Below are 12,437 nucleotides of genomic sequence, written 5' to 3'. Positions count from 1 at the left end.
AAAATATATGGTCTTTTTTCTGCAACATCAAGGTATATATTGACGCTTACATAGGTCTGGTGATAATGTTCCCCTTTAAACATACACACACATCTGAAGAATGTAAAAAATAAATATATTTGGTGGGCCAAACAAAATGACTCGGCGAACCAATGTTTGGTATGGGCGATATGACCTCAAATCTATATCCTAATAACAATATATGTCACCATATATCATTTGGTATATGATTGATAATAGAAGAATTTCAAAGCGGGTTACAAAGGCTCCTAATTTGGCAGCTGACATATGCAGTAACATATTGTGTCATTTCTAATTGTATTATTTTGTTGAAACATTTATTATTAATGTACTTGTTTATTTACTGTTAATATCTGGTTACTTTCTTTGAGAAAATAATACTGGAAATGATGTAATATTTTACTGCATATTTCAGCAACTAAATTAGGAGCCTGTGTAGCCTGTTTTAAAATGGTTCTATTAGTAATTCTATATGAAATAATATATCACAAAATCAATTTTAAACCATATCGTCTATCCATAGTAAAAAGTCCTGTCGTCCTGGTTTGTTTTTATTGTCCTGTGCATAATGTTGTAAAGAGCAGCGTGTTTGTGCGTCACTGAGATTTCAAGACAGTTCATACAAGAATTTGTTTTTCCTAAGTGCATGTAAAAGTACTGAATGCATTGTGTGACTGAGCAGAGATGGTGTGTTTGTCTTGCAGACGTCTGTGAAGAACATCTTCACCCTGAGCAACAGCAGTGGAGCTTCAGGATGGAGCCACAGCCCTCCCACATTAAGAAGGAAGAGGAATACCCACTCATCCCCCATTTTAAAGAAGAAGAGGAGGACCCACTGACCCATTACTTTAAAGAGGAAGCGGTGGACCCACTGAGCCCTCATATTAAAGAGGAAGAGGAGGAACACAGCATCAGTCAGGAAGGAGATCATATTGAAGGACTGGTGGAGTTCCCAGTGACTGGTGTCCCTGTGAAGAGTGAAGATGATGAGGTCAAAGGTGAAAGTGAGGAGAAGAGAGAGGCGGAGCCTCCAAGCAGCAGCTCAACACAACACATGACAACAGAAGCTGATGGAGACCACTGTGGAGGATCACAAGCAGACAAGATCTTAGCTCCACTATCAGATAGTGAGGACACAACGTCACACTCTCCTGACACTGATGATGAACACTCTAAAGATGATGCAACATGTCACACTGACAACACTCACTTCACATGTTCTCACTGTCACAAAACTTTTAAATACCATAGTTCGCTGAAAAGACACATGAGAACACACACTGGAGAAAAAACTTTAATCTGTTCAATCTGTGGTAAAGGTTTTATACAATGGCAATCTTTCAAAAAACACTTGAGAACACACACTGGTGAAAAACCCTTTTCCTGTTCAACCTGTGGTAAAGGTTTTACACAAAGTCAACATTTGAAAGGACACATGAGAACACACACTGGTGAAAAACCCTTTTCCTGTTCAAACTGTGGTAAAGGTTTTACACAAAGTCAACATTTGAAAGGACACATGAGAACACACGCTGGTGAAAAACCCTTTTCCTGTTCAAACTGTGGTAAAGGTTTTACACAAAGTCAATATTTGAAAGTACACATGAGAACACACACTGGTGAAAAACCTTTTTCCTGTTCAACTTGTGGTAAAGAGTTTACACAAAGTCAGAGTGTGAAAATGCACATGAGAAAACACACTGGTGAAAAACCTTTTTCTTGTTCAATCTGTGGTAAAGGTTTTACTAAAAGGCAATCTTTGAAAAGACACATGAGAAGACACCCAGGAGAGAAAGTGTTGAGTTGCAGTGTGTGTGGTGAAAGATTGTCTTCTAAGTACCAGTGTGAGAAACACAAGTGTGCTGGTGAGAACAGCAGCAGCAAATGAAACTGCAGGATTTGAAATAAACTGTCTAAACTTTAATGTTGACTTTCTAACAACATCAGCACATATAACATGTGTGACATTGTTGTTTGTGTAACTATCTTTTTAAAATGCTTCTACATTTATAGATTAGATAGTTTAAAATATGGAAGTACTCCATATTTGTATTTCTACTTGTTAATAATCCCATAGATTAGCCCCTCTTTATAATATACATATTTACTAGGTCAGGGTTAGGGGCGATTGCATGGAGGACACAAACAGTTTTTGGCCGTGCGTGTGGTGACAATGTTCCATTCATACATGATGTTCTATGGCCTACATTTCATTTCCTTTTCATAGCTTCAAATAAAGAGATTGTCATATCCAAACATATTAACACATTCAATCATTCGCACGCCTCAAACTAGTCAACACAGTCGCCCTCACTATCAGCTTAAAGGTAAAGGCTGTACAACTACCGTAACTCAACCTGTACTACTACCATAAGTCAACTTAACTACTACCATAACTCAACCTGTACTACTACCATAAGTCAACTTAACTACTACCATAACTCAACCTGTACTACTACCATAAGTCAACTTAACTACTACCATAACTCAACCTGTACTACTATCACAAGTCAAGTTAACTACTACCATAACTCAACCTGTACTACTATCACAAGTCAACTTAACTACTACCATAACTCAACCTGTACTACTACCATAAGTCAACTTAACTACTACCATAACTCAACCTGTACTACTACCATAAGTCAACTTCTGGAGTTATTTTCAAATATGTGTGTTCATTTAGTTGTCACAGTCTAGTCAGACAAATGTAAAAATGAGTCATTTAGAAGTTGAAGTTTGAATCTGTCTCACCTTCATTATAAAGCAGAAAAAGGCTGAGAAGAGATTGAATGAAAACATGCCTTGCTCTGAAATGCTGTCAGGACTGACTTCTACCATTTCAAGAATGACGTCTTCCACCAGCGTTAGTGTTGGGAATAACAGAAGATGTAATATGGATGATATTATCTGATGACTAATCACAACTACACATTATTTCAAATGAGATCAAGGTTAATGACATCATAGTTTAACTGTAAAGAATTGCTACACTACATTTTTGATGACATCTTTAAAAAATGGTTCAATATAAAAAGAAGAAATACAATATACTATTACACCAGCATGTTTTGGAAGTCTTTCCATTTGATCATTTGGAAATGCTAAATGTATTATTGTATATTCAAATAAATCACCCCCATCTTGTTTCTTTATGGGCAATTTTGACTATTAGTTTTTAAAATGTGTTGTGAATAATGGAGCTGTATTCATTTTGTTTGTATTTAAAAATGGTTTGGACATGTTTAAAGGGGAACATTATCACAATTTCAGAAGGGTTAAAACCATTAAAAATCAGATCCCAGTGGCTTATTTTATTTTTCAAAGTTTTTTTCAAAATGTTACCCATCACGCAATATCCCTAAAAAAAAGCTTCAAAGTGCCTGATTTTAATCATCGTTATATACACCCGTCCATTTTCCTGTAACGTCACATAGTGATGCCAACACAAACAAACATGGCGGATAGAACAGCAAGCTATAGCGACATTAGCTCGGATTCAGACTCGGATTTCAGCGGCTTAAGCGATTCAACAGATTACGCATGTATTGAAACGGATGGTTGTAGTGTGGAGGCAGGTAGCGAAAACCAAATTGAAGAAGAAACTGAAGCTTGAGCCATATCGGTTTGAACCGTATGCAAGCGAAACCGACGAAAACGACACGACAGCCAGCGACACGGGAGAAAGCGAGGACGGATTCGGCGATCGCCTTCTAACCAACGATTGGTATGTGTTTGTTTGGCATTAAAGGAAACTAACAACTATGAACTAGGTTTACAGCATATGAAATACATTTGGCAACAACATGCACTTTGAGAGTGCAGACAGCCCAATTTTCATCAATTAATATATTCTGTAGACATATCCTCATGTCAGCAGGCCAGGGAAGCTAGGGTCGATATTCTTCTCTTGATCATCTTCGGTGGCATAAGGGACGGTGTGAGCCAAGACATCCAGGGGTTTAGCTCGCTCGTCTGTGGGAACAAACTGCCGCCATTGCTTGCCGTGCTAGCGAGGCCCTTTGTCCCTGAATTGCTCACACACTCCGGCAGATTCAATGGGGGTCTGGCGGCAGATTTCTTTGACTTTATGGTTGTAAATGCATCTGCTTTGAGTGTCGCAGGATATCCACACATTCTTGCCATCTCTGTCGTAGCATAGCTTTCGTGGGTAAAGTGTGCGGAACAAACGTCCAATTTCTTGCCACTTTGGCATCTTTGGGCCACTGGTGCAACTTGAATCCGTCCCTGTTGGTGTTGTTACACCCTCCGACAACACACCGACGAGGCATGATGTCTCCAAGGTACGGAAAACAGTCAAAAAAACGGAAAATAACAGAGCTGTTTTGACTCGGTGTTTGTAATGTGTTTGAGAAAATGGCGGATTGCTTCCCGATGTGACGTCACGCTGTATTATTCGCTCTGAGAGCGAATAATAGAAAAGCGTTTAATTCACCAAAATTCACCCATTTAGAGTTCGGAAATCGGTTAAAAAAATATATGGTCTTTTTTCTGCAACATCAAGGTATATATTGGGGCGGCATGGCGTAGTGGGTAGAGCAACCGTGCCAGAAACCTGAGGGTTGCAGGTTCGCTCCCCGCCTCTTACCATCCAAAAAAAAAAAAAAAAATCGCTGCCGTTGTGTCCTTGGGCGGGACACTTCACCCTTTGCCCCCGGTGCCACTCACACCGGTGAATTGAATGATGAATGACAGGTGGTGGTCGGAGGGGCCGTTGGTGCAAAATTGCAGCCACGCTTCCGTCAGTCTACCCCAGGGCAGCTGTGGCTATGAAAGTAGCTTACCACCACCAGGTGTGAATGAATGATGGGTTCTACATGTAAAGCGACTTTGGGTACTTAGAAAAGCGCTATATAAATCCCAGTTATTATTGACGCTTACATAGGTATGGTGATAATGTTCCCCTTTAACTGCCGATAGAAACAGAAGAAATAAGCCCCTGACTGGAAGGATAGACAGAATATCAACAGTACTACCAAACTCTGGACCTGTAACCACACGGTTAATGCTGTGCCGCCTGTCGAAGCCTAGCAATGCTGTTGCTAACGACGCCATTGAAGCTAACTTAGCTACGGGACCTCGACAGAGCTATGGTAAAAACATTAGCTCTCCACCTACGCCATCCCTCATCTGCTCATCAACACCCGTGCTCACCTGCGTTCCAGCGATTGACGGCGCGACGAAGGACTTCACCCGATCATCGGTGCGGTCGGCGGCCCGGAGACGGAGGAAGTCAACCCAGACAGGTGAGGACAGCGGTGCGGCGGCGGACGGCGTTGTAGCTTTTGACGACATCAGAGTCGGCAAAAAACATATATTTCCCCAAAGTTACGTACGTGACATGCACATAGCGGCATGCACGTACGGGCAAGCGATCAAATGTTTGGAAGCCAAAGCTGTACTGACGGTAGCGCGTCTGCTATCCAAGTCAAAGTCCTCCTGGTTGTGTTGCTGTAGCCAACCGCTAATACATGATCCCACCTACAGCTTTCTTCTTTGCTGTCTCCATTGTTCATTGAACAAATTGCAAAAGATTCACCAACACAGATGTCCAGAATACTGTGGAATTATGTGGTGAAAACAGATGACTTAAGCTGGCCACCGTGCTATTCCAAAATGTCTGCTTCAACCCGTGACGTCACGCGCAAACGTCATCATACCGAGACGTTTTCAGCCGGAAGTTTCTCGGGAAATTTAAAATTGCACTTTATAAGTTAACCCGGCCGTATTGGCATGTGTTGCAATGTTAAGATGTCATCATTGATATATAAACTATCAGACTGCGTGGTCGGTAGTAGTGGCTTTCAGTAGGCCTTTAAGTCCATTTTTATGACTAATATGGCCGTATTTCCTGCTTCTAGTCAGGATTCAAGCAGCAGCATTGTGGATGTACTGCAGCTGCTTCACAGCTGGTTTAGAGAGCCCAGTGAGAAGACCAAGACAGTAGTCTAACCTGTTGGAGACAAAAGGCATGGATGATTACACCACAATGTTTGTGATTAATAATGATTTATCATTTCATGATGTACATTAATTATGATGATTCCTTTGTTTTTATGAATAGTTTGTCTTGTCATTTTCTGCAAAGCAATTTGAATGACCTTGTGTATGAATTGTGCTTAATAAATAGTAGCCTACAATTGTCAAAACATGGAGCAATTGTGAAGTGAACTATACGACCCCACCTTTCCTACTATCATAATGTATTTATACACACCTTCAATCACAAATGCCTCAAAGGGCTTCTCAAACCATAACGACCTCCTCGGACCTGATCCCACATCCAGGCGGGCAAGGGACTTTTAAAAAACCACTGTAGTGTATGACTTTCAAAAGACTGTCATGATCAAAGCTAGCATTGTGTATAGTTACTATGGAAGGGACAGCGGAGTTCATACTCCAACAGGCTCCTTCAACTTCCTTCCCGCACTGTGCCATTCAACAACTCCTTCATTCCACACTCCATCCAGCTGTATAATCACTGGCCATACAGCAATAGATGACATCTGCCTATTACCTGACACCTGACATGTTAGCTTCTTCTCTTTCTTTATAATGTCTATTTCCTGCTGGATCTACTCTCTATTTTATGCTGCTGCTGTCACATATACTGTAATATTCTACATGGTCATTGGTATATATTGTATATATGTTATTGACATAATATATCTGTATATATATTATTCTGTACACATATTATGTATATATGTTAGATTTTTTATCACTATATTAGTCTATTTATACCTGCATTGTCCTTTCCATCCTTACACTTTCCATCATTGTAACTGAGCTACCGTGTTGAACAATTTCCCTTGTGGATCATTAAAGTTTCTCTAAGTCTAAGTCTAAGTCTAAATGCGGCTGCTAGACTTTTGACAAGAACAAGAAAGTTTGATCATATTACGCCTATACTGTATATACCTTATATACATATACATATATACCTATGTACATATATACCCATGCATATATACATATATACCTATATATATCTATATCTATACTGGCTCACCTGCAGTGGCTTCCTGTGCACTTAAGATGTGACTTTAAGGTTTTACTACTTAGGTATAAAATACTACACGGTCTAGCTCCATCCTATCTTGCTGATTGCATTGTACCATATGTCCCGGCAAGAAATCTGCCTTCAAAGAACTCTGGCTTATTAGTGATTCCCAGAGCCCAAAAAAGTCTGCGGGCTATAGAGCGTTTTCTATTCGGGCTCCAGTACTATGGAATGCCCTCCCGGTAACAATTAGAGATGCTACCTCAGTAGAAGCATTTAAGTCCCATCTTAAAACTCATTTGTATACTCTAGCCTTTAAATAGCCCCCCTTTTTAGACCAGTTGATCTGGGGGGTTGGGGGGGGGCAGGTCCGGTGGCCATGGATGAAGTGCTGGCTGTCCAGAGTCGGGACCCGGGGTGGACCGCTCGCCTGCGCATCGATTGAGGACATCTCTGCGCTGCTGACTCGTCTCCACTTGGGATGGTCTCCTGCTGGCCCCACTATGGACTGGACTCTCACTATTATGTTAGATCCACTATGGACTGGACTCTCACTATTATGTTAGATCCACTATGGACTGGACTCTCACACTATTATGTTAGATCCACTATGGACTGGACTCTCACTATTATGTTAGATCCACTATAGACTGGACTCTCACTATTATGTTAGATCCACTATGGACTGGACTCTCACTATTATGTTAGATCCACTATAGACTGGACTCTCACTATTATGTTAGATCCACTATGGACTGGACTCTCACTATTATGTTAGATCCACTATAGACTGGACTCTCACTATTATGTTAGATCCACTATGGACTGGACTCTCACTATTATGTTAGATCCACTATGGACTGGACTCTCACACTATTATGTTAGATCCACTATGGACTGGACTCTCATTATGTTAGATCCACTATAGACTGGACTCTCACTATTATGTTAGATCCACTATAGACTGGACTCTCACTATTATGTTAGATCCACTATGGACTGGACTCACACAATATTATGTTAGATCCACTATGGACTGGACTCTCACACTATTATGTTAGATCCACTATGGACTGGACTCTCACTATTATGTTAGATCCACTATGGACTGGACTCTCACTATTATGTTAGATCCACTATGGACTGGACTCTCACTATTATGTTAGATCCACTATGGACTGGACTCTCACTATTATGTTAGATCCACTATAGACTGGACTCTCACTATTATGTTAGATCCAGTATAGACTGGACTCTCACTATTATGTTAGATCCACTATGGACTGGACTCTCACTATTATGTTAGATCCACTATGGACTGGACTCTCACTATTATGTTAGATCCACTATAGACTGGACTCTCACTATTATGTTAGATCCACTATGGACTGGACTCTCACTATTATGTTAGATCCACTATAGACTGGACTCTCACTATTATGTTAGATCCACTATGGACTGGACTCTCACTATTATGTTAGATCCACTATAGACTGGACTCTCACTATTATGTTAGATCCACTATGGACTGGACTCTCACTATTATGTTAGATCCACTATAGACTGGACTCTCACTATTATGTTAGATCCACTATGGACTGGACTCTCACTATTATGTTAGATCCACTATGGACTGGACTCTCACACTATTATGTTAGATCCACTATGGACTGGACTCTCATTATGTTAGATCCACTATAGACTGGACTCTCACTATTCACTATTATGTTAGATCCACTATGGACTGGACTCACACAATATTATGTTAGATCCACTATGGACTGGACTCTCACACTATTATGTTAGATCCACTATGGACTGGACTCTCACTATTATGTTAGATCCACTATGGACTGGACTCTCACTATTATGTTAGATCCACTATGGACTGGACTCTCACTATTATGTTAGATCCACTATAGACTGGACTCTCACTATTATGTTAGATCCACTATGGACTGGACTCTCACTATTATGTTAGATCCACTATAGACTGGACTCTCACTATTATGTTAGATCCACTATGGACTGGACTCTCACTATTATGTTAGATCCACTATAGACTGGACTCTCACTATTATGTTAGATCCACTATGGACTGGACTCTCACTATTATGTTAGATCCACTATAGACTGGACTCTCACTATTATGTTAGATCCACTATGGACTGGACTCTCACTATTATGTTAGATCCACTATGGACTGGACTCTCACACTATTATGTTAGATCCACTATGGACTGGACTCTCATTATGTTAGATCCACTATAGACTGGACTCTCACTATTCACTATTATGTTAGATCCACTATGGACTGGACTCACACAATATTATGTTAGATCCACTATGGACTGGACTCTCACACTATTATGTTAGATCCACTATGGACTGGACTCTCACTATTATGTTAGATCCACTATGGACTGGACTCTCACTATTATGTTAGATCCACTATGGACTGGACTCTCACTATTATGTTAGATCCACTATAGACTGGACTCTCACTATTATGTTAGATCCACTATGGACTGGACTCTCACTATTATGTTAGATCCACTATAGACTGGACTCTCACTATTATGTTAGATCCACTATGGACTGGACTCTCACTATTATGTTAGATCCACTATAGACTGGACTCTCACTATTATGTTAGATCCACTATGGACTGGACTCTCACTATTATGTTAGATCCACTATGGACTGGACTCTCACTATTATGTTAGGTCCACTATGGACTGGACTCTCACACTATTATGTTAGATCCACTATGGACTGGACTCTCACTATTATGTTAGATCCACTATGGACTGGACTCTCACTATTATGTTAGATCCACTATGGACTGGACTCTCACTATTATGTTAGATCCACTATGGACTGGACTCTCACTATTATGTTAGATCCACTATAGACTGGACTCTCACTATTATGTTAGATCCACTATGGACTGGACTCTCACTATTATGTTAGATCCACTATAGACTGGACTCTCACTATTATGTTAGATCCACTATGGACTGGACTCTCACTATTATGTTAGATCCACTATAGACTGGACTCTCACTATTATGTTAGATCCACTATGGACTGGACTCTCACTATTATGTTAGATCCACTATGGACTGGACTCTCACTATTATGTTAGGTCCACTATGGACTGGACTCTCACACTATTATGTTAGATCCACTATGGACTGGACTCTCACACTATTATGTTAGATCCACTATGGACTGGACTCTCACTATTATGTTAGATCCACTGTGGACTGGACTCTCACACTATTATGTTAGATCCACTATGGACTGGACTCTCACTATTATGTTAGATCCACTATGGACTGGACTCTCACACTATTATGTTAGATCCACTATGGACTGGACTCTCACTATTATGTTAGATCCACTATGGACTGGACTCTCACTATTATGTTAGATCTACTATGGACTGGACTTTCACAGTATTATGTTAGATCCACTATGGACTGGACTCTCACTATTACGTTAGATCTACTATGGACTGGACTTTCACAGTATTATGTTAGACCCACTCAATGTCCATTGCACCGGTCGCCCTAGAGGAGGGGGGTTCTCATTGTCATCCCACTGGGTTGAGTTTTTCATTGCCCTGATGTGGGATTTGAACCGAGGATGTCGTTGTGGCTTGTGCAGCCCTTTGAGACACTTGTGATTTAGGGCTATATACAAACCCCGTTTCCATATGAGTTGGGAACATGTGTTAGATGTAAATATAAACGGAATACAATGATTTGCAAATCCTTTTCAAGCCATATTCAGTTGAATATGCTACAAAGACAACATATTTGATGTTCAAACTCATAAACTTTATTTTTCTTTGCGAATAATAATTAACTTAGAATTTCATGGCTGCAACACGTGCCAAAGTAGTTGGGAAAGGGCATGTTCACCACTGTGTTACATGGCCTTTCCTTTTAACAACACTCAGTAAACGTTTGGGAACTGAGGAGACACATTTTTGAAGCTTCTCAGGTGGAATTCTTTCCCATTCTTGCTTGATGTACAGCTTAAGTTGTTCAACAGTCCGGGGGTCTCCGTTGTGCTATTTTAGGCTTCATAATGCGCCACACATTTTCAATGGGAGACAGGTCAGGACTACAGGCAGGCCAGTCTAGTACCCGCACTCTTTTACTATGAAGCCATGTTGATGTAACACGTGGCTTGGCATTGTCTTGCTGAAATAAGCAGGGGCGTCCATGATAACGTTTCTTGGCATAGTCTTTTGCGCCTATAACAATCCGGATGGTTCTTTTCCTCTTTGGTCCGGAGGACACGACGTCCACAGTTTCCAAAAACAATTTGAAATGTGGACTCGTCAGACCACAGAACACTTTTACACTTTGTATCAGTCCATCTTAGATGAGCTCAGGCCCAGCGAAGCCGACGGCGTTTCTGGGTGTTGTTGATAAACGGTTTTCGCCTTGCATAGTAGAGTTTTAACTTGCACTTACAGATGTAGCGATCAACTGTAGTTACTGACAGTGGGTTTCTGAAGTGTTCCTGAGCCCATGTGGTGATATCCTTTACACACTGATGTCGCTTGTTGATGCAGTACAGTCTGAGGGATGGAAGGTCACGGGCTTAGCTGCTTACGTGCAGTGATTTCTCCAGATTCTCTGAACCCTTTGATGATATTACGGAGCGTAGATGGTGAAATTCCTAAATTCCTTGCAATAGCTGGTTGAGAAAGGTTTTTCTTAAACTGTTCAACAATTTGCTCAGGCATTTGTTGACAAAGTGGTGACCCTCGCCCCATCCTTGTTTGTGAATGACTGAGCATTTCATGGATCATATGGAAACGAGGTTTGTAAATAAACATTGATTGATTGACTGATTGAACCAGTACATATGTATATCATATACAGATGCTAATCTATGGGATTATTAACAATTAGAAATAAAATGATGTAATACTTCAATATTTCAAACTATCCAATCCATAAATGTAGAAGCATATGAAAAAGATAGTTGCACAAACAACAACAATGTCACACATGTTATATGTGCTGATGTTGTTAGAAAGTCAACATTAAAGTCTTGACAGTTTATTTCAAATCCTGCAGTTTCATTTGCTGCTGCTGTTCTCACCAGCACACTTGTGTTTCTTACACTGGTACTTAGAAGACAATCTTTCACCACACACACTGCAACTCAACACTTTCTCTCCTGGGTGTCTTCTCATGTGTGCTACAAGGTTTGATGGGTTACAAAAGCTTCTGTTGCAGATTGAACAGGAATGTGATTTTTCACCTGTGTGTGTTCTAGTGTGTACTTTCAAATTCTGACTTTGTGTAAAACCTTTACCACAGATTGAACAGGAAAAAGGTTTTTCACCAGTGTGTGTTCTCATGTG

The sequence above is a fragment of the Nerophis lumbriciformis genome, linkage group LG28 (genome assembly GCF_033978685.3).
Source record: "Nerophis lumbriciformis linkage group LG28, RoL_Nlum_v2.1, whole genome shotgun sequence".
NCBI lineage: Eukaryota > Metazoa > Chordata > Actinopteri > Syngnathiformes > Syngnathidae > Nerophis > Nerophis lumbriciformis.
This window is presented reverse-complemented; position numbering follows the sequence as displayed.